Raw genomic sequence first — 24,615 nt, 5'->3', positions numbered from 1 at the left:
AGCCAAAATAGCACTGTCTGGGGTTTCCACCCGACCTCAGCACCGGGCTCAGAAGCCCGCGCTTGGCAAACCACGTGACACCCCGGTGACGTTGGGGCCCCTCAGCGCGGTTCTCAGCCAGGTCCAGGCTGGGAGTATAAGACCAGCCAGGCAGCCTACAATAAATTAGTTTTTCTCACTGAACTCAACCCTCTGGTTGTGCAACCCTTCAGTTAGCAGTGTAGCCGCCGCTACAATTGGTGACACCGACAGGTTCAAACGTCTTTAAACCCGACATGAACAACCCTTCGATCAATGCTATAGCCATCAAGCTTCCAGATTTCTGGGTTCAGGAGCCGGAGATCTGGTTCAGCCACGGAGAGGCTCAGTTTCACCTCCGCCAGATTTCATAAGATTTGAGCAAGTTTTTCCCTGGACCAGGCCACTGCCAAATGAGTGGCTGCACCTTGTTCAACACCCACCTGCAGAAGGTAAGTATGGGACCATCAAGCAGGTGCTCACCGGCTCCCTAGATCTCTCCAGGTGCCAGCGTGCCACTCGGATGCTGTGCCTCGACGCCTTGGGGGACAGAACTCCAATAGAGTTGATGGACGAGATGCTCGCGCTCATGGGCAATCACACCAACTGCCCACTCTTCGAGCACATCTTCCTTGACCATCTGCCAGAAGATCCGGCCATTACTGTCCCAGGAGAGCTTTGTCGACCCTAGGAATGTCACTTAAAAGGCTCAGGAGCTATGGCAGGTTACAAGTCACAGACATAACCACACCAAGCCTTCCTCTACTGCTGTGGTGGAACACCCGGCCCCTGCAGGGGCCTCAAAGAGTATAGCCAGAAGCAAGCCATCCACTTCAGGCCTCTGGGAGACAAGGCTCAGAAGTGTCGTCAGCCCTGCTCGTTCCAGGGAAATGAGCAGGCTGGCTGCTGTTAATGGCTGCGGCTGCTGTCCAAGAACACAGCCTTCTCTATCTGTGGGATTCAGTCAACGGCCGATGCTTCCCCGTCGACACCGGGACTCAGATCAGCGTCATCCTGACCACAGCCATCAAGCCTCAAAACCGTCCTCGAGGACCTCCCCTCTGTGCAGCCAATTCGACGGAGATCCAAACATATGGAGACAAGACCGTCCACTTCTAGATTGGCCAGCAGAAGTTCTCGTGGAGGTTCACCATTTTGTCCCTCCCAACCGCCATCCTGGGTGTCGACTTCTTCTTCGCCTACAGACTCCTGGTCGACATTTGAGATAGGTGACTGGTAGATGCCAATCCATTCGCCTCAACGCCTCCTGCATAGAGCAGACACCGATGGCCTCGGTCAGCATGCCCAAGGACGAGTTTCAGCATATCCTGGACAAGTTTCTGTCCCTCCTCAAGCCGGAGTTCTCTGTTGCCTCACCACACCTTAGGATGTTTCATTACATCCCCACCTAAGGCCTGCCAGTCCATGCCAAGGCACACCGGCTCGCACCAGATAAGCTCCAGATAGCGAAGGAAGAATTCTCACATCTGCAGGAGCTGGGGATCGTTCGACGTTCCGACAGTCCTTGGGCCTCACCACTCCACCTGGTCCCGAAAGCTTCCGGCGGCTGGCATCCCTGCGGAGATTATCGATGGCTTAATGATGCAACAGTACCTGACCCAATCCCTCACATCCAGGACTTTATGGCCAACCTGCCTGTGCGCGAGGATATTCTCCAAGGTTGACCTGGTGCACGGGTATCACCAAATCCCAGTGCACCCCAAGGACATACCCAAAACGGCCATCATCACCCCCTTCAGCTTGTTCGAGTTCCTACGCATGCCACCCAGACCTTCCAGTGCCTCATGGACACAGTGGGCAGGAATTTGAATTTCATATTCATTTACCTGGATGACATCCTTGTTGCCAGCAGAGACCAGGCACAACACAAGTCTCACCTGTGCACCCTCTTCTCACGACTGGCCGACTTTGGCCTAACAATCAATCCAGCAATATGCCAGTTCGGGAAAGAGTCCATGCAGCTCCTGGGCCATACTGTCACGGCCAAAGGAGTTACACCTACCGCTACGAAGGTCGCTGCAGTCAGGGAGTTCCCACACCTGGACAACCTCAGGGACTACAGGAGTTTGCGGGTATGGTCAATTTCTAGAACCGCTTTATTCCAGGCCCTGCGCCCATCAAGCAGCCACTCTTTGCCCTCATTGCAGCCAAAGACAAGACACTCACCTGGACTCCAGAAGCCAGGAGGGCATTCAAAGCCACAAAATATGCCCTCGCAAAGGCCACACTGCTCATCCACACATGCACCGACCTGCATATGGTGCTCTCCTTCAATGCCTCTGCCACAGCTGTCGGTGCCGTCCTGGAGCAGCAGGCGAATGGACAGTGGAAACCACTGGCATTCTTTAGCCGACTTTGTTGCCCACCAGAGCGCAAGTATAGTACTTTTGATCGTGAGTTGCTGGGCATATACGGTGTGTCATTTCCACTATTTCTTGGAGGGGAGGCTTTTCACCATTTTTACCGACCACAAACCCTTCACTCAAGCGCTCGCCGTGGCGAGAGATCCCTGGTCGGCCCACCAACAGCGTCACCTCTCCTTCGTGTCGGGTACACCACCGACATTCGGCACAAGGCGGGGAAGACAACGTGGTTGCTGACGCATTCTCACGACCGGCCATTTGCGCGCTGACACCCAGCCTCGACTTCCACCAGCTCGCCCGGGACCAGAAGTCCGACGAGGAGACATGCGCCTTCAGAACTGCCATCACGGGCCTGTGGTTCCAGGACCTCCCGACTTCTCACGGTTAGGACACCGTCCAGTGCTATGTCTCCATGGACACCCCGCGTCCAGTGGTTCCCTAGCAGTGGCGCAGGCAAGTCTTCCACCATATCCATGACCTTTCCCACCCTTCCATCAGGTCCACGGTCTGTATGGTGGCAGAACGTTTCGTCTGGCATGGGCTTCAGCAGCAGATTGCGGACTGGGCCAGAACCTGCACCCATTTCCAGCTTTCCAAGGTACACAGGCACACCAGAGCATCCATGCAAGATTTCGAACATGTCCGGGAATTGTTCAGCCACATACATGTGGACATCGTCGGATCCTTACCCGTTTCCTGAGGTAACCATTACCTTTTCACAGTGGTAGACCACACTACTCATTGGCCCGAGGCGATCCCGATGCCAGATGGTTCCATGGACCCCTGCTCTCGAGCACTTTTGAATGGTTGGGTTGCCCAGTTTGGTGTCCCAAACCACCTTACCAGTGATCGGGTCGCTCAGTTCACCTCTGCGTTCTGGGCACAGCTGGCCAACAGGCTGGGGATCGAGCTACATCACAGCATGGCCTATCATCCGCAGGCCAATGGGCTAGTCGAGTGATTGCACTGCCACCTTAAGTCGGCACTGATGGCCCGCCTCACCAGCCCCAACTGGATGGACAAGCACCCTTGGATGCTCCTGGGCATCCGCTCGACACCCAAAGTGGACCTACAGGCATCATCAGCCAAGCTGGTCTACGGTGCACCGCTAGCCCTACCCGGTGAGTTCGTCAACAAACCTCACAACGCCCAGCAGTCGTCTTCTCCTCTTCCGGGTCCAGTTGGACTCCTTCACATCCCCACCGCTGCCCAGACACAGCACAAAGGCTTCTTACATCCCCAGCATGTTGTATTCCACAGAGTACATTTTTATCAGGCAGGGCCCATCCACAGTACCCCTACAAAGACCATACGAAAGGCCATACAAAGTCATCCAGCATTCGGGATCCACTTTCACACTGGACATCGGTGGTAAGAGGGAACTGTTTACAGTGGACAGGTTAAAGCCAGCCCACCTTGACCCCACTGAGCCAGTAGTTGTGGCCCAATCCAAGAAGCGAGGCCACCTGGCAAAAAAGGACATTGGTGCTGGTTCTGGGGGGGGCTGTGAGGCGGTACACCATTAGCCAGGCGAACTGGCCCCACTTGTCACGCACGTGGCGGGGCAGCTGGCCAAAATAGTGCCGTCGGGTGTTTCCTTCCGACCTCAGCACCAGGCTCAGAAGCCTTTGCTTGGCAACCCACATGACGTCCCGGTGATGTCGGCCCCCCCTCCCCCCTCCCGAGCCCAGTTCTCAGCCAGGTCCAGGCTGGGAGTACAAGACCAGCCAGGCAGCTTGCAATAAATCAGTTTTGCTCACTGAACTCACCCCGTCTGGTTGTGCGATCCTTCAGTTAGCCGCTGCTACCCCACCTTATTAATTAATTTGTTGATAAATCATCAATTATTTGGTATCAATATTTGGTAGTCATTGTGTTTTACTGTTCAATGCTCCAATTCCCCATATTTTTTAATACCCTGGTACAACTTACAGTGGAGCCTTTGAAGAAAATTCACATCACAGGGTAAATGTGCACTCTCTTCACAGACAAGACCCAAGTCACGATTGAATCCACTTGTCTGGAATGGACGGGCAGTTGCTGTACTAGCTGTACCACTAATGCCACCCAGTGTTAAATGTTCTAGACTTTATCATAAGGGAGAGCTCAATGTTTACCTGACTGATTCATGATGCAGTGTTATTCCACCATGGATAAAGCAAATTGGCTTATGATCTCAAAAGTTTAAAAGAATGAGAGGTGGTCTAATTGAACATATACAATTCACAGGGCTCGACAGGGCAGAACTAGGGACTAAGTTTCCTGTGAGTCAGTTGTCAAGAAGCAGTGGTATGAGGACCATCCTCACATTACAAAAGGGGTGTATTCCTAGAAATTTATCCACATTGCAATTTTCCATTTTACAAAGTCAGTCATCTTCACATAATCAAGAAATAACGGTTGGGGGAAAAAAATAGATCTGTTTATTTCTGGGAACATGAATAGGAGAGAATGTATCTTACACTTAGGGGGTGCAAATAACCTCAGCCTTTGCTGTATAATGTTACTCTGATCATCAAGATCCACATCATTCAGAGTGTGATCATTATGCCATTCTGAAATAATACCTTTGATTTTAGTTTGTCCCATGAGGGATTGCACTTTCTCAGCCTCAATCTCCAAAAAATTCCCTCGGAATCTTGAATGCAGTTTAGATTCAACAAAAGGCAAAGCATTTTTCTAAATAAGACAACCACATCTGCGGACAAACTTAAGGGGTTTGGATGTAATTTACACAAATCATTGAAAGTTTCTGCATGGTTAAAAAACTTGATCAAATAGCAAAAGTAATACTGGGATTTATCTCAAGTAATTAGAAAAACAAATTTTTGCTGAAGTTCAAAGGTTTTGAAGGAAACACAACAGGATTTATTTTGCAATAGTATTGTCCAAAGCTGGGCAATTTTGGTTGTTACTGCTGAAAAAGGATACATTTACTTTGGAGGCAGTATAGTCCAGACAAACAAAGACACAAGAGACAATCAGTGCTAGAATCCAGAACAAAACAGTGTCACAGTTCAGCAGAGCTTCTACAATGCCAACACAGCTGCTGGTGTAGACTCAGCAGAGCAGGGAGTATGGACATAGCACTGCTCCGCAGGTTCCAACTGCCCAGATATGATGCAGACGGCTCTGTAAAGGCTTTAAATAGCCTGGAAAGGAGCTGACTGTGGGGTTTTTTTTTTAATTCTGTCACCACAGAGGACTGTGCCCAAGATGTGATGGGCCTCACACTTTGAGGAGTGCAGATTCCAAGGGAACAAGGGACCAGCATTGGGCACCAGAAATGGAGAGAACATCTCCTGTTGAGAAGGAAAAACAGGAAAAGTGAGCAACTGAAGAACCACATAGGCTGTGGGCTGTTGGCAACTTGCAATCGAAGAACCCACAGGCTGTGGGCTATTGGAGACAGTATCAAAACTAGGATAACAGAGTGCAAGAAGGGCGTTGGGCTCATCGTATCAGAGGTTTACTCCTGAAGCTCAGGTTGCCAATGGATTGAACAGGAGACTATGAAGCTGCAGAGGCTGTGGGAACAGTAGTAAACAAACCAATGCTCAGTGAAGGGACCCTCTTTTGCTTCTCTATCTCTTATCATTTGAGGTATAGGCAATGCTCATGGTTACTTTTTATTTTCCTTACAGCAGACAAATGTTGATGTGTATCATGTATATATATTTTTAATGTATTATTACATTAAAATAAAAGAACCTTGAACCTTGGGCCATGTAACATCCATGAAGGAAAACAGAAAGTCAACATTTCAGGTCGAAAACCTGCTTCAGGACTGATGCAGACTAACTTTTGGAATAAAAAAGATATTCCATGAGGGGTGATTCAATATTTACTGGATTTTAGAAAATTGAAAAATGACCTCATTAAGGCATTCAAGATTAGAAATGGGTAGATGGGCTGTGCAGATGTTAAGAGGCTGTTTCCTTTGCAAAAGGTATCAAAAACCAAGGGGGAACTATATCACTGTAACAATCAGCCACTTAGCTCCAAGATATAATCAACCTTCTCAGAAAGTTGTGAATATTTAAAATTATCTACCCATGAGAACTATCAATATTCTTTCTTTGGATTTGTTCAGGACTTGCAAAAGAAAGGAATTAAGCGAATTGGTAAGTCACAAATTGTAGAGCATTGAAAGGTAGAGCATAAGCCATCATCTCATTGAGTGTGGGAAGAACCTCGAGAAAGCATAAGACCTGCTCTTTGCTTCTATCTTGTATCTTCTTAACCTGTCACATAACAAAAGACTATTTCAAAGTATTTCACACCTCTGTTTTCAATCTGCAAATACCCACATCTTGGCAAAGATGCAATAAATCTTTCAACATTTGGTCAACTGTCAATCTTAAATCCATTGATGCTTCAGTTCATTTAACAATGTACTATTTGTTAGAGTATGGAGTTGTTAAGCACAGAAAGAAGATCTTCATCTTAGCTTGTCCTCGCTGACCACCAAGAATCCATCAACACTAATCCCAACACTTGGACCATAGAATCTATGCCTCAGCAATTCAAGGGCTCACCCATATATTTATTAAATGTTTTAAGAATCTGCCTCCACCACTCTCCCAGGCAGTGCATTCCAAACTCCAGCCACCTCTCCCAACCTAAAATTCCACCCTCTGGTCTTTGAGACCTCCTTCATGGGGGGAAAAAAAAAATCACCTAATATGGATCTTATTCTCTTTAATACTAAAACTAGCACTACTGTCTTATTACCTCTTGTACTACCTCTCTACTCTGTAGCGGTTGACTTAATCGATAGCATGCAAAACAATTTTTTTCACTTTAACTGAGTACAAGTGACAATAAACAATGCCACCGAACATTACAACACAAAAAAGGCCCTTTTCGCCCTTCTAGTCTTTGCCTCGTCCCACTGACCTGCACTCAGCCCATAGCTCCATACCTCTCCCATCCATGTATCTGTCCAAATTTTTCTTAAATGTTACAATGTCTATGCCTCTCATAATTTTGTACATTCTATCAGGTACCCCAAAACCCAACCAATCCAGTCCATCAACTGAACAACATCCTGATGAATCTTCTTTGGACTTTCTCTAGTCAATCAAGTTATTTCTACACAATGCTGTTCACAACTCCATCTGTGATTTTGGCAAAGTTTTATGAATGAGCCAAGTTTGGTGTTGGGGAATTAGAATTAGACAGAGTCACATGGGCAGAGATGAATAAAACATTATTACTCAAAAGCCAATACTGTTTTCATCAAGATTCCAATATCTCAAAAGTTGGAATTTATATCAAAGCAGAACCAGCAGATGTTCCATATTGGTTTCACTTCTTCCATACTTCAATACCCAAGCCAAGCTTATTGAACTGATGCCACTCTGACATCATAGTGGCTGTTCAGGTCAGATCTTATAAAATTTTGAAACAACTCGTTTGAATAAACTATATCAGCATGAAGAAACAACAATATGTTCATGTTGCATGGCCCGCATTACAATTAACAGATTATTATGCAATAATGTCCAAAAATTTCAATATGTATTTTAAAAGAAATCTTCACATAATCATGCCCCATAGAGACTCATCACTAAAATTGCTGGCATTTCTCTGAACACTTTATGATACAATCTGAGGAAATCTCAATTATAATGTCCTCACACAAATATCCAATTTTTTTTTAAATCAAGAAGCTGACATGATATTCAATAAGACTAATCTTATGTAAGCTTTCTTCTGTACTAAATAAAAGGTTAATTGTACTTTGCAATTCATCAGGGTCCGTATGCTATTAGAAAATAGCAAGCCATACCGTGAAATCATTGAAGTGATTTATCAAAGCTCTCAATTTTCCCATGAGCTGAGTTATAACATTTATTAATATATGAATGTTAAACAGAATTTTAATAAAGAATTTTAAACTTGCAACAAAATCAAAAAAGCAAATAAAAACAATTCAGCCACTGGCCATCCTTGCCTATAATGTGCTTCCAGATCCATCTCATGAAACCACTGGAGTCTCCATCCCACCCATCCGCCCCTTACCCCACCCCACAATTGACGTTGTCTGAAGAGGGCTCCCAAAATCATTGAGAACCCCTTCCACCCCACATACATCATCTTTCAGCTGCCCTGTGGGGAAAGATACAGGAGTATCAGACTCAGCACCATCAGGCTGAGAAACAGCTTCTTCACACAGGCAATGAGAATGCTGAACGACCAAAGAAACTGAACACATTAACCATCCGAAACAATATTTATTTATTTATTTGTATCTATGACTACTTGTCCTGCAAATGTGATGTTTCTCTGAATGTGTGTTATGTCTAGTTGTGTGCCTGCGTGTTTGGCACCAAGAACTGGAGAGCACTTTTGTCTGATTGTACGTGCATTAGATGGCAATAAACCTGACTTGATTGGACTTGGCTTGACTTGAACTTCCAAATGCCTGCTAATATGGCTTAGCAAGTCACTCACTCAGTGGATTAGAACAGCTACAGTATGTCCATACGTGGGAAGAAAAATGTCTTGGAAACTTAGACCCTGCATAATGAAAGAATTATGTCAGGGTAACATAAGACACAAACAGACAGTTGATGGTATTCCTACTGCCCTTGTTCTTTCTGGTGAGATTGCTAAACACTATCAGATAATTGAAGTGCATACACTAGATGGCTCACTCAGCACAAGGTGTGATGGTTTTTGAGGATGAATATTCTAATCATAAGTGGGGTAGCCATCAAGTAAATTGCAAGGATTCAGGTTTCAAGCTTCCGAAAATGTTGTTAAATCTGCATTCATCCAGACAAATGAAGATTCAATATTCATTTTATTGTCACAATTCTACCAGCTGGAGAAAGCTCACCTGATTAAAGCCACCCACCCCTTTGAATGTCTGAGTATTGGCTTCAAGGGTCCCCTCCCTTCCACCAACCGAAATGTATACTTGCTCAACGTCATCAACAAGTACTCATGTTTCCTGTTCTCCATCTCCTGCCTGGACATGACCACGGCCATCAAGTCACTGCGCAATCTGTTCACTCTGTTTGGATACCCTTGCTATATTCATAGTGACCGGTGTCCTCCTTTATGAGTGACGAGCTGCGCCAGAACCTTCTGGCCAAGGGTACAGCCATGAGCAGGACCATCAGCTACAACCCCCGAAGGAACAGCCAGGTGCAAAGGAAAAACACCACAGTTTGGAGGGCAGTCCTCTTAGCCCTCAGGTTGAAAGGCCTGCCCGTTTCCCAGTGGCAAGAGGTCCTCTCAGAGACACTCCACACTAATAGGTCCCTCCTCTGTACCATACAAATACTACCCCGCATGAAAGGTTGTTTTCCTTCTCCAGAAAGTCGGCGTCAGGAACCATGCTGCCATTCTGGCTGACAACCCCAGGGACCATTCTGCTCCAGAGACACACCAGGAGCCATAAAACAGATCCCCTGGTTGAGAAAGTTTACCTCCTCCATGCGAACCCACAGTACGCTTACATGGAGTACCAGGATGGACGGAAAGACACTGTTTCCATCTGGGACCTGGCACATGCAGGAACCCCCACGATCAACCAACTGGTCACCCATGACTACCCATGACTACCGGCTACACAATCTGGCACCCAGTGCCCTGCCCTAACAATGCACTAACAATAGACTGAACAACTCCCCCCCCCCCCCCCACCAAACCCAATTAACCCTTTTCAGCCACCAGACTCCCAACCTGTCATGCAAAACACCACTCTGGAGCCAACAGCCGAACCATAGCCAGCACTACGACAGTCGCAATGACAGACAGACAAGATCATCGGAACTACTGAAGGTGTAATGGACTTTGATCCACTTCACCCCACCGGACTCTGTTTTAAAAGAAGGGATGAATGTGGTGGAATCACTGAGTAACTGTTAGTGCTGTCAAATGTATTGTATCGGCTTGCCCGTCCCTGTACCTGTAACTCCTCCCCTCAGAATTCCCATAAAGCCAGTTATGTCCATACCCCTCCCTCAGTACCTGCCTTGGAACTGGGCCAGCAACATGTGAGACATGCTTGCAGTTTATGGTGATTAAAGTCTATTAATCATGACTCCTTGTCTGACATAAGTTATTGATAGCATATCATCATGTAATGAAACAGTGTCATGTAACATGAAATTGCTTTTGTCTGCTCGAAGGCAAACAAATTTGCCATCAGCAGAAATTGCCTGAAGCACGTCTTACAGTCAGAGAAAGAGAAGCAAAAGCGAGTCCTCCCCCACCCCCAGAGTCACCTAGTGTCTGTAGATTTGTGTACAGTGCTCTGTAGCCACCCAGAGTCCAGTCCAAACCATTGGCAACCTAAGCTCCAAATCCAAACCTCCGACACTGTTAGGAGATCTTCAGCGCATTCAGCACCCCCTCACATCCTGTTTCCAATACCTGGCACCCTTTAAGAGTTTTGAGCCAGTGTCCTGCAGCCCGGCGCGAGTCCTCCAACAGCAATCTCAAGCAGCCCACAGCCTCCGTGGGTTCCTCACCTCGAGTCTCCAGCAGCCCACCACATGCATTGGTCTTTCAGCCCCAGAGCTCCCTCACTGATCTAATGCCGTGGTCACTGTCCCTTGGGCTATCTCCTCTGCTTCTCCTTTTCAGATGGGGGATGGTCTCCCCTGTTTTCTGGTGTCCTGCACCAGTCCTCCACTCCCCTAAAGTCTGCAATCCCTCGTGGCTGATGTCATTCATAGGCACCGCCAACTGGGGCACAGACCCTGCTGTCGCAGGATTTTAATTAAAACTACCATTGTCTCCTTTAAAGGGCCATACAAAGCCTGTGCGGAGCTGATATATAACCATATAACAGCTTATGGCATGGAAACAGGCCATCTCAGCCCTTCAAGTCCACGCCGGTTCACTCAAACAACTCCACAAGATCCCCCCGCCTATTCTCCATCCATAACCCTCCAACCCTCTCTTATCCATGTATATATCCAGCCTCCTCTTAAATGAAAGAATTGACTCTGCCTCAACTATTTCCTCTGAAAGATTATTCCATTCAGCCACCACACTCAGTGAAGAAGCATCCTCTCATGTTTCTCCTAAAATTTTGCCCCCTTACCCTCAACTTGTGTCTTCTTGTTTCAACCTCCCCTGCTCTCAGAGGGAAGAGTCTACTTGCAACTAGTCTATCTATTCCCTTCATAATTTTAAACACCTCTATCAAATGACCTCTCAACCATCGACATTCCAATGAATAAAGTCCTAACCTCTTCAATCTTTCTCTGTACTCTAGGTATTTTAAGCCAGGCAACATCCTTGTAAATCCTCTCTGCACCCTCTCAACCTTATCTATATCCTTCCTATAATTTGGAGACCAGAACTGAACACAATGCTCCAAACTTGGCCTCACCAACACCTTAAACAGTCGCAGCATCACTTCCCAGCTCCTATATTCTATGCTATGATTTATGAAGGCTAACATACCAAATGCCTTCTTAACCACCACGTCAACATGGGAATCCACCTTCAAGGAACGATGCGCCATAACTCCAAGATTTTTTTGTTCTTGTGTATTCCCCAATGTCCCCCCCCTTAGCGGTTGGACCCGCAGGAGTGCTGGATCTCCACTCCACTCCTCGCTCAGCCGTTACAGTGGCTCCAGCAATGCCGCCATCTTCCTTTTTTTTAACTCCAACAATTACATCATGCTCCTGATTTGTTTGATGAGTGCAGAAAGGTCTTGGGATAACTGGACCACATCTGATCTGTTCTTGGAACAAAAAATATAAATGCATCAGGAATGGTTGCCTTCTATATGCCCAGGAAACAGAGTGGGAGAGTTGACAATGGTCACATGATTGACCATCAAGTGCAGGTGGTATCTTTAGCATGCCACATGCCTGAATATTTTCTAAGTATTGCAACAGAGAGGCACAAACTGAGAGCTCCAAATGTAATTCAATATTGTGCAACAAATGCTCCCACTTCTGAATTTAAGCTGCAAAGAGACTCACTAATGAAGTGGCTGAAGATATCTGGACCAAGAATGCAACACTGAGGAACTCATTCAGTGTTGTCCAGGAGCTGAGATATTTTATCTCGTACAATCAGACTCATCTTCCTTTCTGCATAATAATAATTCCAATCATTGAGATTTACAGTCGGGGGAAGCAAACTTGTGATGATACTTGTTGCCTAGTGACCCCAGCAACATCCAAACTGGACGTAATTGAACAGGTAATGAGAATACAAATGCTGAAAACACTGTCCATCAGTATCCTGATGACAAAATGTGCAGATTGAGTAGTAATCAACAAAGGTTAATCTATCCTGCTTTTTTTGGTCTGAACATACAAAGGCAATTTTCAACATTGCTAGCTAAATATTTGTGTTGTAACTGCACTGTGAGAACTTGAATGGATATAGAATTAGCTCTGAACCACAAATCTGGAATTCTACAGGCAGGATTAGACCCTCAAAATTGAGGATTTAAAATTTTTAAATTTAAGATATAGCACGGAAACAGCCCTTCTGGCCATGCCTCCAATTATACCCAATTGACCTACAACCCCCATATGTTTTGAAGGATGGGAGGAAACAGAAACACCAGGGAAAGCACATGCAGACATGAGGAGAACCTACAAACTCCTTACAGACAGTGCTGGATTCGAACCCGGTCGCTCATGCTATAACTCATTATGTTTATACCTACTTTTACAGAGCCACTCTAAATTTTAATTTGTTTATTCTGCCAGTAGGTTTGGAGGATTTTCTCTGCAACATTTTCAGATACTTAATGTTGATAAGACTTAAAACAATTTCAGAGGGAGGTGTTCAATGTTGCTTCATGTACCATTATCTCTACGCCAGGTTTGAAGTTATGATCCCCAAGTATTCCTTTCCTCTGGCAGCCAAATGCAAGTGATGAATTATTTTCTCTAAGTCAACCACTGAGAGGAGAGACCACAAATGGGAAGAATTCTGCACCTTCCAGGGTCACTTTGTGAACCTTGATTATTAGAGTAACATTATACAGCAAAGGCTGAGGACATTTTTGCACTCCTTAAGTGTAAGACACATTCTCTCCTATTCTTGTTGAGTTGGAGATGATTTGGATTCAGCCTCTGAGTGCAAATATGAACACATCTGTGCATTGCAGATGTGGCTGAAGTCAGGGTGACATAGATGGTCTATATTAAGTTTGCAATGCACAACTTCAACTCACCAAACAGGTCTTATTGGTTTATCTGCTTCAATTAAAAACTCCTCAAATTAATCAAGATTTAAAGCTCATGCCCAGCATTCTATGTTTACATTAACCAGCCACTGTGCCACCCCTCTATATAGCCACAATTTAAAAAAGGCAGCCCAGACTGTGCTGTACACCTGTTAGTTTTCTTTGCACGCTCCTACAATGAAATCCTAAGTGTTATAATTAATAATCCAGATCTCTAATTTATTGCAGACTAAAACATGAATATACACACAAAAGCAGATGACATTGATTACCCTGATTACTGTCCATTCTCATAGACTCGCCCCAGCCCCAACCATCAAAACATTTTACAAAGCCAAAAAACATCTTATTTTGGAGACTGTTAGACTCATTGGGGTGCTAATTAAGCTTGCATGAATAACAATCACTGCAGAAAACAGACATCTGTCCATCTGGCAATTCATAAGACTTTTTTTTAAAATTGTGCCAATTGTGTGTAGCATGAGTAAAAGATAAATGAATAACATTCTCCTTCCAAAAGGATTATGTTGTTCACTGACTCTTCAAATCAATTTTAAAAATTGCCCAGAAATGTTATTATACCACACTGCATTTATCAGTGCCTTGGGATTGACAAATCAAATTACTCAATGTACATCACATTGATGAACACAGAGTTAAATCATACCATTCAGAAAAATCAACTGGCCATATCTGACTATGTGTCACCCGAGCTATCCTGATGCATGTTATGAATTTTGATAATTAAGTGACTTTCTGGAAAATGAAATGGTGCCTTAGATCCTACTTATACCACCCTTTCAACATTGAAAGGGTTGACTGGTTCCTCAATCGAAGACAACCATGGTAATACCTTCTTTCTTTCACTTTTTGTCCACAGGACGACAGTGGCATCAATGCCAATATACAAATTGCAGGGTCTGGGAAAATCAACAGATAATTGGATCTGGACACTCTACCCATCTACCTGCTATTATCGAATGTCTGTGCTTATCATCTCCCAGCCTCTATCATTATCCCCATCTCCCTCACCTAACTCTATATATCAAATCAAGTCAAGTTTATTGTCAGATTGCACAAGTACAACCCAACAAAATAATGTTCTCGATCCTCGGTAAAAAAACATGCAGACACACAACCAGACATAAAACACATGCAGACAAAAAATAACTATACACGACAAGTATTTTAGCTAGACAAATAAATATTGTTTCAAACAAATGAGCGTTTCGGATATTTAGTGCGAGCAATTCCTTTGGTCGTTTATCATTCTTATTGCCCATGGGAAGAAGTTGTTCCTCAGCCTGGTGGTGCTGGCTCTGATACTCCTTTATCTCATCCCCAAAGGGATCAGCTGAAAAATGCTATGTGCAGGGTGTAAGGAGTCCTCGACAATTTTGCACACCCTCTTCAGACAATGATTGGGTAGATCACATTGATTTGGAGGGGTGGGGGGGGGGGTAGAGAGGGAGAATCAACCCTTACTCACCTATCATTTCCCATAATTTGGCTGATCTTCACCTTGTACTGATCATCTTCCATTTACTCTTTCAATCCAAGATCCTCAACCCTCAGCATCATTTCCCTCCACAGATGGTGCTCAATGTACTGAATTCCCACTGAGGGCTCAAAGTTCTCTGCAGAGAAATAACTTTCCTTTGAACTGGGCTACCATGCACTGTGACTATAGCTAATTCAAATTCCAGACTGGCTCTACCATCTCAGACAGTAACTGTACATTATTTCCAAAGCTGCCCATAAGCACAAACTTTGTTAAAAATCAATCACCCTCAGCTTAATCAGTTCTTAATGGGAACAGACAGTTCATAGAGTAATGTTAACTTTGTGTTTGAATGAGAGGCTGAATGTGAAGCAGGATCTTTGATGGATAATAAAATACTATCCCACCAAAAGTAGACAGCCATATTTCCCCATAGAAAATTCAACTCATCAGTAACACTAAAGATATCAATCAAGATGCCATGTCTAGCTTCAGTAAAGGAACAGGCAACATCTTAGGTAACAATAGGCTCTTCCAAGCAAATGGATGGAACTTGAGGCTCAGTTTCTTTAGCATTTATATAAACATAAATACAATGACCACAACAACAAATGTGAATCAAACATCCTGTTTCTTCCCTTTTCCTGTTTCATCCTAATCTCTGTCTGACAACAACATCACCAATGTTTACATCATCCACAATCTACAAACATTGTTAATATGTACAACAAATAGGTGCCAACACGTTTTCCCAGAGTGCATCACAGGTCACAGACTTCCAATTGCACCAACCTTGACTATCATATTTTGCCTCCTTTCATCATTAATTTCAAATCCAGTTGGGAAACTGGATCCCATTATTCCTACCTTTTGGAGAGATCCTTGGGGTCCTCATCAAAACACTTAATAGTCTCTTAGAGAAAAGCAATCAAATGAGTTCACATTCGTCTTGAACTCTTACTTTTTCATTTTTTAATATCTCCTCATTGTTGTACATTATGAAGAACTCATTTGGACCAGAGACATAATTACAAGAAACCCTTGCATTACAGAGGTGGTTACTTTCCCAGAAAATGGGCAATATCAACCGATCTCCTTACTGAATGTTGATGCTAACATTTTGGTTAAATTTTAGCCAATAAAATGGAAAACATTTTACCATCAGTTATTTTGAAGATCAGATGGGGTTTATTAAAAATAGATATTCCTATTGTAATAACCATCGCTTAATGAATATTATGTATTTTCCCTCCGGGGAAATTCCTGATTGTATTCTTTCATTGAATGCAGAAAAAGCTTTTGACTGAATAGAATGGGGACATTTTAACTTCGGTTTTGATTTTATTACACGGGTTAAATTATTGTACTCACGTCCATCATCACAATTCTTACTAATTTAAAACAATCTTAGCCCATTAAGCCCTTTATAATTTGATGTGGTGATTGAACCATTGGCAACTGCATTTCATGAGTGCAAGGACATCTTGGATATCCTGAGAAAAGGGATTGAACATAAGGTCTCTCTTTATCAGATGATCTCTTATCTTTCATCTCGGATCCAGTCGCCTCCCTCCCCCTTTTGATGTCATTACTTTCATAATTCAGTCAATTTTCAGGATTAAATTGAATGTGCATAAAAGTGAACTTCTTATACTGAATTCTTCTGCAGCAATGTATGATGGTTTTCTTTTCAAGATTGTTATAAATCAATTTACCCATATTTATTACAATTACAAAAAAATAAAAACATCTCTAAGAATTATCTTGCTATGCTTAAAAGAGTGAAACATTTCCTGACACAATGATCACCTTTGTCTACAACTCTAGTTGGCTGTATAAGTTCTATTAAAATGAATATTTTGCCTAAAATTTTTAAATCTTTTTCAATCTGTTCCAATTTTTATTCCAATTTTTTTAAAACTTATTTGACTCAGCCATATAGTCTTATATATGGAAGGGTAAGCATCCTAGCCTTAATAAAATTATTTTACAGAGAGCTAAGAAAAATTACGGATTGGCTCTACTCAACTTTAGATTCTACTATTGGGCAGTGAATATATGAAGTCTTACATTTTGGTCTTCTTTTTAATAATCTTTGTTACAAGCCCAAAGGACCCTAACACCCAGCAGCAATAGATATTCACCAAGACAAATGGTTACTTGAACAAAAGTTGTTTAAATTATCTTTAAACGTGAAAACAGATTCACACTTTAACTTATCACTATTAACTTAACTAACCTAACTTAACCCCCTTCTAATTCTAAGCACACTTGTAAATAATATGTGTGTAAGTTCAGAAAAGTTCTTTGATTCACAGTCCAATCTCACCTCATTCCTCCAGGTACACTGGTTGCAGGCAATTCTTATGCTGTGCACAGAATTTAATATTTGTGATATTCACAGGCTTTGGTGCTTGAAAGGTAAATGGTTACTGCTCAGGAAAGTTTTTGTTGATTTTCAGAGAGAGGTGTGTTGTTCTAGGACACAAACTGATCCCTTCTAATCAGCTACATCAGTGTCTTGCTGAAGAAACTTGCCTCATTAGGGTTTTCCAGTTGATATCCTCTTTCTTTCAGGTCACCACAGAGTTCCTTTTTGTTTCTCTTATTTCAAGTGAAACATTAGGCAGCCAGTCCTCTCCTCTTGTATGAACCACAAGGGTTTTGACCAGGCTGAACTAAGCACTCACAACCCATCTTCCAAATGGAGTTTGCCAGCTTGTCCAGTTCCAGTCCCAGCTGCTGCTGCTGACTAGAAAACTCCAGAATCACTCTCTCTCTCTCTCTCTCTCTCTCTCTCTCTCTCTCTGTCTCTCTGACTCTCTCTCTCTCTCTCTCTGTGAGAAAAGCCTGTTTTTTTCCCTCTCTCTCTGCTTGCAAAAACCACATGACCCTCTTAGAACAGCAAGTTCCACTTCAGACAGCCTGTGGCTCTGAACTACTCCTCCGATCTCTTTCATCTGTGGCTTTTCAAAACAACAATCCATTAGTGAAGTCTCTTGGGCACTCCCCAAAGTTTTTGCAAAGGCCTCAGGAGCCACCCTGTCTGGCTTGAACAGAGCTCCAGTATTTTAAATGAGATCTGTTTTGAAGTGTTTGTATGTGACCTGCACTAAAAAACTTGCCCCAATTTATCCCCCAAAATCAAATCTATAATCTGTCACATCATTCTGACTGCCCATTATGACAATCAATGGAGCTGTATTTTCCCCCACCTCCTCCACCCCAAATGTTCCAATTTAGCACTTCTTGGCTCTTCACTTCCATTTTCGACTAAGTTAATAGATAATCCCATTGTTAAATATTCTATGAGAATTTGTGCACAGTTTAGAAAACATTTTGCACTTCATAATTTCTCTCTTTCAAGCCCTATCATTGCCAATTATTTTCTTCAACCTTCTTTATATTATCCTATTTTTCAGAGATGGTATAGAGAGGGTATTCATAGTTTAAAGGATCTGTTCATTAATGGATATTTTGCATTATTTGAGCAGCTTTCTGCTAAACTTAACCTGGCCAATTTTTTTTTAATGATATTTGCAAGTCTGGCATTTTCTTGAATCTCAATTATTGATTTTTTCCAAGAGAATCTGAATCAAATTTTGGAGATGAGCTTTTTTAGTTTAATGCCCTTTCCTAAAGGTTTAATAACTATTATTTTCAAGAAATTGTGATGTTTAAATCAGACTTCATTAGTTAAAATTAAAAATGCTTGGGAACAGGATTTAAATTTGACAATATCAGATGTGGATTGGGACACAATTCTTAAGTTGGTTAATAGCTCTTAGTTATGTGCTCGCCCTTGTTTATTACAATTTAATGTGGTACTCAGAGCACATTTGACTAAGCCTAAATTGTCTCATTGTTATTCCGATATGAGCCCCTGTTGTGACAGGTGTAAGAGTGGAGAAGCGATATTAATTCGTATGTTCTGGACTTGTCAGAGTCTAAAAAAATACTGGAGAGAGGTTTTCCATACTTTGCCAAAAAATTTTAATATACATGTAATACCAAATCCTTTGGTGGTCCTCTTTGGTACAATGGGAGGGAATAATTCTTCTTTGACTTTGGTTCAGAATCATGCTATTTCTTTTGCCTCTCTTTTGGTGAGACATTCAATTTTACTTAAATAGAAGGATGCTGCCCCACCTACTCGTGATCAGTGGTTGTGTGTCATCGTGTCCTGTCTGAATATGGAAAAGATTTGTTATTCAGTTAATAATTCAGATATAAGATTCCAGATGTTATGGGGGTCATTTATGGCTCACTTTCTTATTTTTTAATTTCACTTCAATGTAATTAAATTGTCTGACTTGTATCCTTTCCACGTTCTTTTTATATTTTTTTCTACCTTTGTTTTTATTTTAATGTTATTTATATATAACATCTGGCAAGGGTCTTGAATTTATCTCCTTTTCTTTTTCTTCTTTCTAATTTTTATTAGATTTTTAAATAAATATATCATTGGGAATATGAATTATAGATATGATTTACAATTTATGTATGTTTTTGATATACTGAATGTTTTAAGTTTATGTAACTATCCATATCATGTTATTGAAATATATTTTTGTACAAGTTTTTTATTAAAATCAATTAAAAAATATTTTAAAAAGAAAGAAAATGGGCAATATCACAATTTATCAGAATGCAAAGCCATATAATCCGTGTTTGTATTAAAAAATGAGTTGAAAATTGTTTTTCCCCACAAATTCCACAAGAGTAAATTTTATCTCATATTTCCAATTTTTGAGTAGTGAATTATGAACAGCAATATACATGTAATTGCAACGTATTGCAACAGCAGAAACATCGAGGCTGGTTATTCTACAAAGGACTAAGGTTATTACTTCACAAAGCCTTCTTTTCAACAACAACTAGATCAATGTATTGGAATGTCCACTTACCCATATCAGTCCCACTTAAACAACACAAGTTTGATATCATCCAGGGAAAAGCAAATCTTATTCACAGCCCTAAACATTTTCTTTCTCCTTCATCTTTGTACTCTGGCTGTATTATGTGCCTTCTATCTTTTCCAGATTTCTTTGGTCACATCTGGAATACTCAGAAACTCTACTTGCTAGAAGGAAAAGGAAAGAAATTGCAATAGATACACCAGCAAGTTGACCTCTAAGCCACACACCATCCAGATTATTGGCAATCTTTTATCACTGCAAGAAAATATTGCAATGCTCCATCTGGCAGCTGTATGGAATTACAGATGTGACAAAAACACCAAATAAAATCTACTGTCTTCACGAGAAAATAGTAATGAATACTAAATACAGACCTACTAGCAATACTTATTTCTCATTAGTGGGACAAGGTATTCCATATTCCACAAAAATTCCCACTTGGATTCACTTAATTGTTGATTAATTCAATAGCCAGTTCACCACAGTTCATGTGTGCAAAACCCAAACAAATCATCAGTCAGAATTATATCTGCACATCTAGTCAAGGCAAAATCTTAGCACCATGCTTGTTCTCGGCAGTCCTCCCTAATTCATCCCATTGTACAGCTTTTTCTCCTGTTATACAGAAGAGTACAGGTATAACGAATGACTTCAGTGAGGAACTATGGGCTCAATACGAGGTTGAAGTCTAGTCAAACTGGTCAAAGCTTGAGTTACAATATTGAAATCATAAATGCTGCCATGAATGATCATAGATAATCAATTCTCAAATGAGTCATTATCCCAGGGCAACGATTCACCAAATCCTTTTCAACAATGTACTAAGAGGTACTTTGCATCTCCTTAACTTGCATGGATACTAAGAATGCCTTGTGCGAATGACTCATTGCAGCATTTATTACTCAAAATTAAACTTCCATCCTGGCATTATAGCTTGTCCAAATTACTTCATTTTCATTTAGCCTCCTGTATAAAAGTCAAAAGTTTCCCTGGTTTTAGAAAATTACAAATCATAATCTTTAAAGTTGGAAGGTTGACATAGGCGAGGGACACAGAGTGGGAGTTGGAAATTATTATGTTATCTCAATTAATCAGTTTATCATGAGAGTGTGTACCATCAAAACCTTGAAGGACAAAGGCCTCCAATGGACTCTGCGAGAACTGCTGAATACCTCCAGCATTTCTGTTTTTCAGGTCTGACAACCTATTCTAAAACTGTTCTGAGTGTCAGTAGCTCAATGTAACATGAATCATTTATTATCATTCAGGATGACAACATTTGTGATCTCCACATTGCCACTCCAAGCAAGTATTTTAACCAGTAAATATATATTTACAATGGGACTGCTCATATCAGGTTTAGTATGGAGTTTATTTGAATCACAATTAATGCTAATCCAGACCTTGAAACAATGATCACAACAGTTAAATTCCATTTTTCATCGATTCAGTAAACTGACAGCATATTATTAAACAGCCATGTTGTATTATACAAAGGATAGGAAATGAAACCCGGATAAGAACAGAAAAATTCAACTTCATTCTGTCCTATTAAATGCAGCAACTTTTATTTCATGAAAATTGTATGTATCAATTATTTAAAATAACTTCATATATCCAAGACCAATGCAATTGAAAATAGTATGAATATGAAATCAACAGTGATTACATTAATTAAATGCAGAATCACCATACAACCTTGCATTTCACAAATTTAAGATTAATTAAAACATAGAACATTACAGCACAGTACAGCCCATGATGTTGTGCAGACCTATATAAGCATACTCAACAATCGAAACCTTCCATACCTCATACCCATAATGCTCTATTTTTCTTGCATCCATGCGCCTGTCTAAAACTCAAATATTCTTATTGTACCACACTCCACACTACTCTTACCACTGCATTCCAGGCCCCCACTACTCTCTGTGTCAAAATCTTACCCCTGACATCTCATTTGCTACTACTGCCCTAATAAAAATGGTGCTTGCTGTACACCCTATCTATGCTTCCAGTAACCTTGTGCATCTTTATTAAGTCACCTCTCATCCTCCTTTGTTGCAAAGAGAAAAACCCTGACTCTCTTCACCTTGTCTCTATTCCAGACAACATCCTGATAAATCTCCTCTGAACCCTCTCCAAACCTTCCACATCCTTTCTGTAATAAGATGACCAGAACTGAACACAACATCTCAAGAGTGGACTAGCCAGTTTTATAGAGCTGTAGCATTACCTCATGGTTCTTGAACTCCATTCCCCAACTGATGAAGACCAGCATACCATAAGCCTTCTTAACTGTAACAATCTGTGTGGCAACCTTGACAGATCTATATATTTATACCCCATAGTCCCCCTGCTCTTCCACAGTGTTGAGAATCTTGCCATTAACTATGTACTTTTCCTTCAAGTTTGACATTCCAAAATGCATCACTTCACACATCCAGATTGAACTCCATTTGCTACTTCTCCACCTAACTGCACCCTATTCCCTGTTACAACCTACGACAACCTTCTACACTATCTACAATACCTCCAACCTTCGTGTCATCTGCAAACTTAATGACCCCATCATTCCACTTCTTTGTCCAAGGCATGGGTTGCTGAACAGGACCCTGTGGAATTCCACTAGTCACTGACCACCAGGCAGTATATATCCCATCTACTACAACCCTCTGCTTTCTGAATCCATTTAACCAGCATTTCATAGATCCCATGCCTCAGGAGTTTCTGAATGAGTATGGGGGACCTTGTTAACTGCCTCTTATATCCACATATACCAACCTACCTTCATCAATTTCTTTTGACACTTCCTCAAAAAACTCAATTAGGCTCATGAGGCAGGACCTGCGACTCACAAAGCCATGTTGACAATCCCTGAGAAGATTACGCTTCTCTAAATACTCATAAATCCTGTCAATAAGAATCCTCACCAATAGTTTGCCCACCACTAACTCGTCTACAATTCCCAGGATTCTCCCCATTGCCTTTTTCAAACAAAGAAACTATGTCTGCCATTGTCCAATCCCCCAATATCTCTTCTGTAGGCATGGATGACACAAAGATCATTGTCAACACCCCAGTAATCTCTTTTCTCCCTTCCTTCAGTAACTTGCGGTATATCTTATCCAGTCCCAGGGACACATCAATCTGAATATTTTTAAGAAGATACAGCACTTTCTCTTTCTTAACCTCAACATGCTCCATCACAGAAGCTTAGAACTCACACTGACTGAGGTCCTTCTCTCTGGTGAAGACCAAAGCAAAGTATTCATTTTGGGCCTCCATATCTCCAGGCTCATGTTCATTCCTTTATCCTTACATGGCCCTACCTTCACTCTTGTTACCTTTCAGTCTTCAAGTATGCATAGAACACCTCAGGCTTATGGTTTTCCTTAATCCTACTTGCCAAGGCCGTCTTGTGCCCCCTTCTAGCTTTCCTAAAAAAATTTTTGTTCTTTCCTGACTTCCATTCAATTCTCATGAGTCCTTCCTGATTTTTGCTTCCTAAAATTTACGTATCATTGTGGAAAAAAAAAAGTAATATGAAATTGTATACATGGCTGAAGTTAAAGACCATTTTAACAATCAAGACACAAACAAGAATAGAATTGTAAATTTACCTGAAATGATTTTTCCCCACTTTAGAAAATGTACGGTCTTGAAAGTTCCCTGCAACACAAGACAATTTGAAGTTTTAAATGGAATTCGACAAAAACAAAATGATGCAGCGCAATTCATGTAGCTGACTTTTTTAGAAATGTAACAGGACTCATTATAATATTACCATTATACATAAAATTCAGAGAGTTTATGGGAATTGAAAACAAAAATACTGTTGTATAATATTCCAATGTAATACTTAGAGATGTGTACCATTTATATATCATTTAAGTTCCCAGAAGACCAGAAAGCCAAGAACAGAAGCATTCAAGTCAATTTAATATTCTGCAGTTTTTGAGACAATATTGCAAGGTACAAAGCACACATTAATAGCTCATAATTTATAAAGTTTCCATTAAGGAATAAAATAAATAAATAATAAAAGCCATCCTATTGTTTTAAATTATTTATTTGTTCATACCTTTATACCACAAAGTAATCGCATTACTGCAATACACCAGGCTTGTGATGTTCCAATACCAACAAGCTGATTTTCAATGAGCAAAAATAAGTTAAGGATATTTATGCCAGTCTTGTACAAAAAAAAGGTATTGCTCATGATGAGACAGGTCTTTCACTCTATAACATGGTCAAGGGACTTTCCATCACTGGAAGAGGCACTTGGGTGAGACACGGTTGGATGATGAAAAAGTTCAGGAGGGACAGATACATGTTCGGGGCAAGGGTGGAAAAAGCAGAGGGCTTGAGAAACATCTGAACAATTAGCACTTGCCATCTTGGGCTGAGAATACAGAAACAAATTTTGCACAAATGACAAAAATATGCAACAGTTCAGATGTCCAGCCGCCTCTATCTAATTTAAGCTTAGAATACAATTTTTTTTTTAAACTCTATGACTTACAAAAGACCAACAGGGAAAGGACAAAATAAAGTTTCTCAATTGAATTTTTAAAATAAATTTCTCAGTATATTGAGCAAAACACG

General features: G+C 41.6%; 1 long non-coding RNA gene across 1 annotated transcript in view; it reads left to right on the top strand.

Moving 5' to 3' along the window:
• LOC138755206 (uncharacterized) overlaps positions 1-20,344 on the top strand; it is a 129,294-nt gene extending 108,950 nt beyond the window's left edge. Inside the window, exon 4 of the long non-coding RNA XR_011352117.1 lies at positions 20,131-20,344. This is a non-coding gene — a long non-coding RNA (uncharacterized lncRNA). The remainder of the gene's footprint in view (positions 1-20,130) is intronic.
• The last annotated feature ends 4,271 nt before the right edge of the window (positions 20,345-24,615 follow it).

The sequence above is a fragment of the Narcine bancroftii genome, chromosome 2, assembly GCF_036971445.1.
Source record: "Narcine bancroftii isolate sNarBan1 chromosome 2, sNarBan1.hap1, whole genome shotgun sequence".
Taxonomy (NCBI): Eukaryota; Metazoa; Chordata; class Chondrichthyes; order Torpediniformes; family Narcinidae; genus Narcine; species Narcine bancroftii.
The sequence above is the reverse complement of the archived record's forward strand: the minus strand, read 5'-3'. Positions and strand labels throughout refer to the sequence as shown.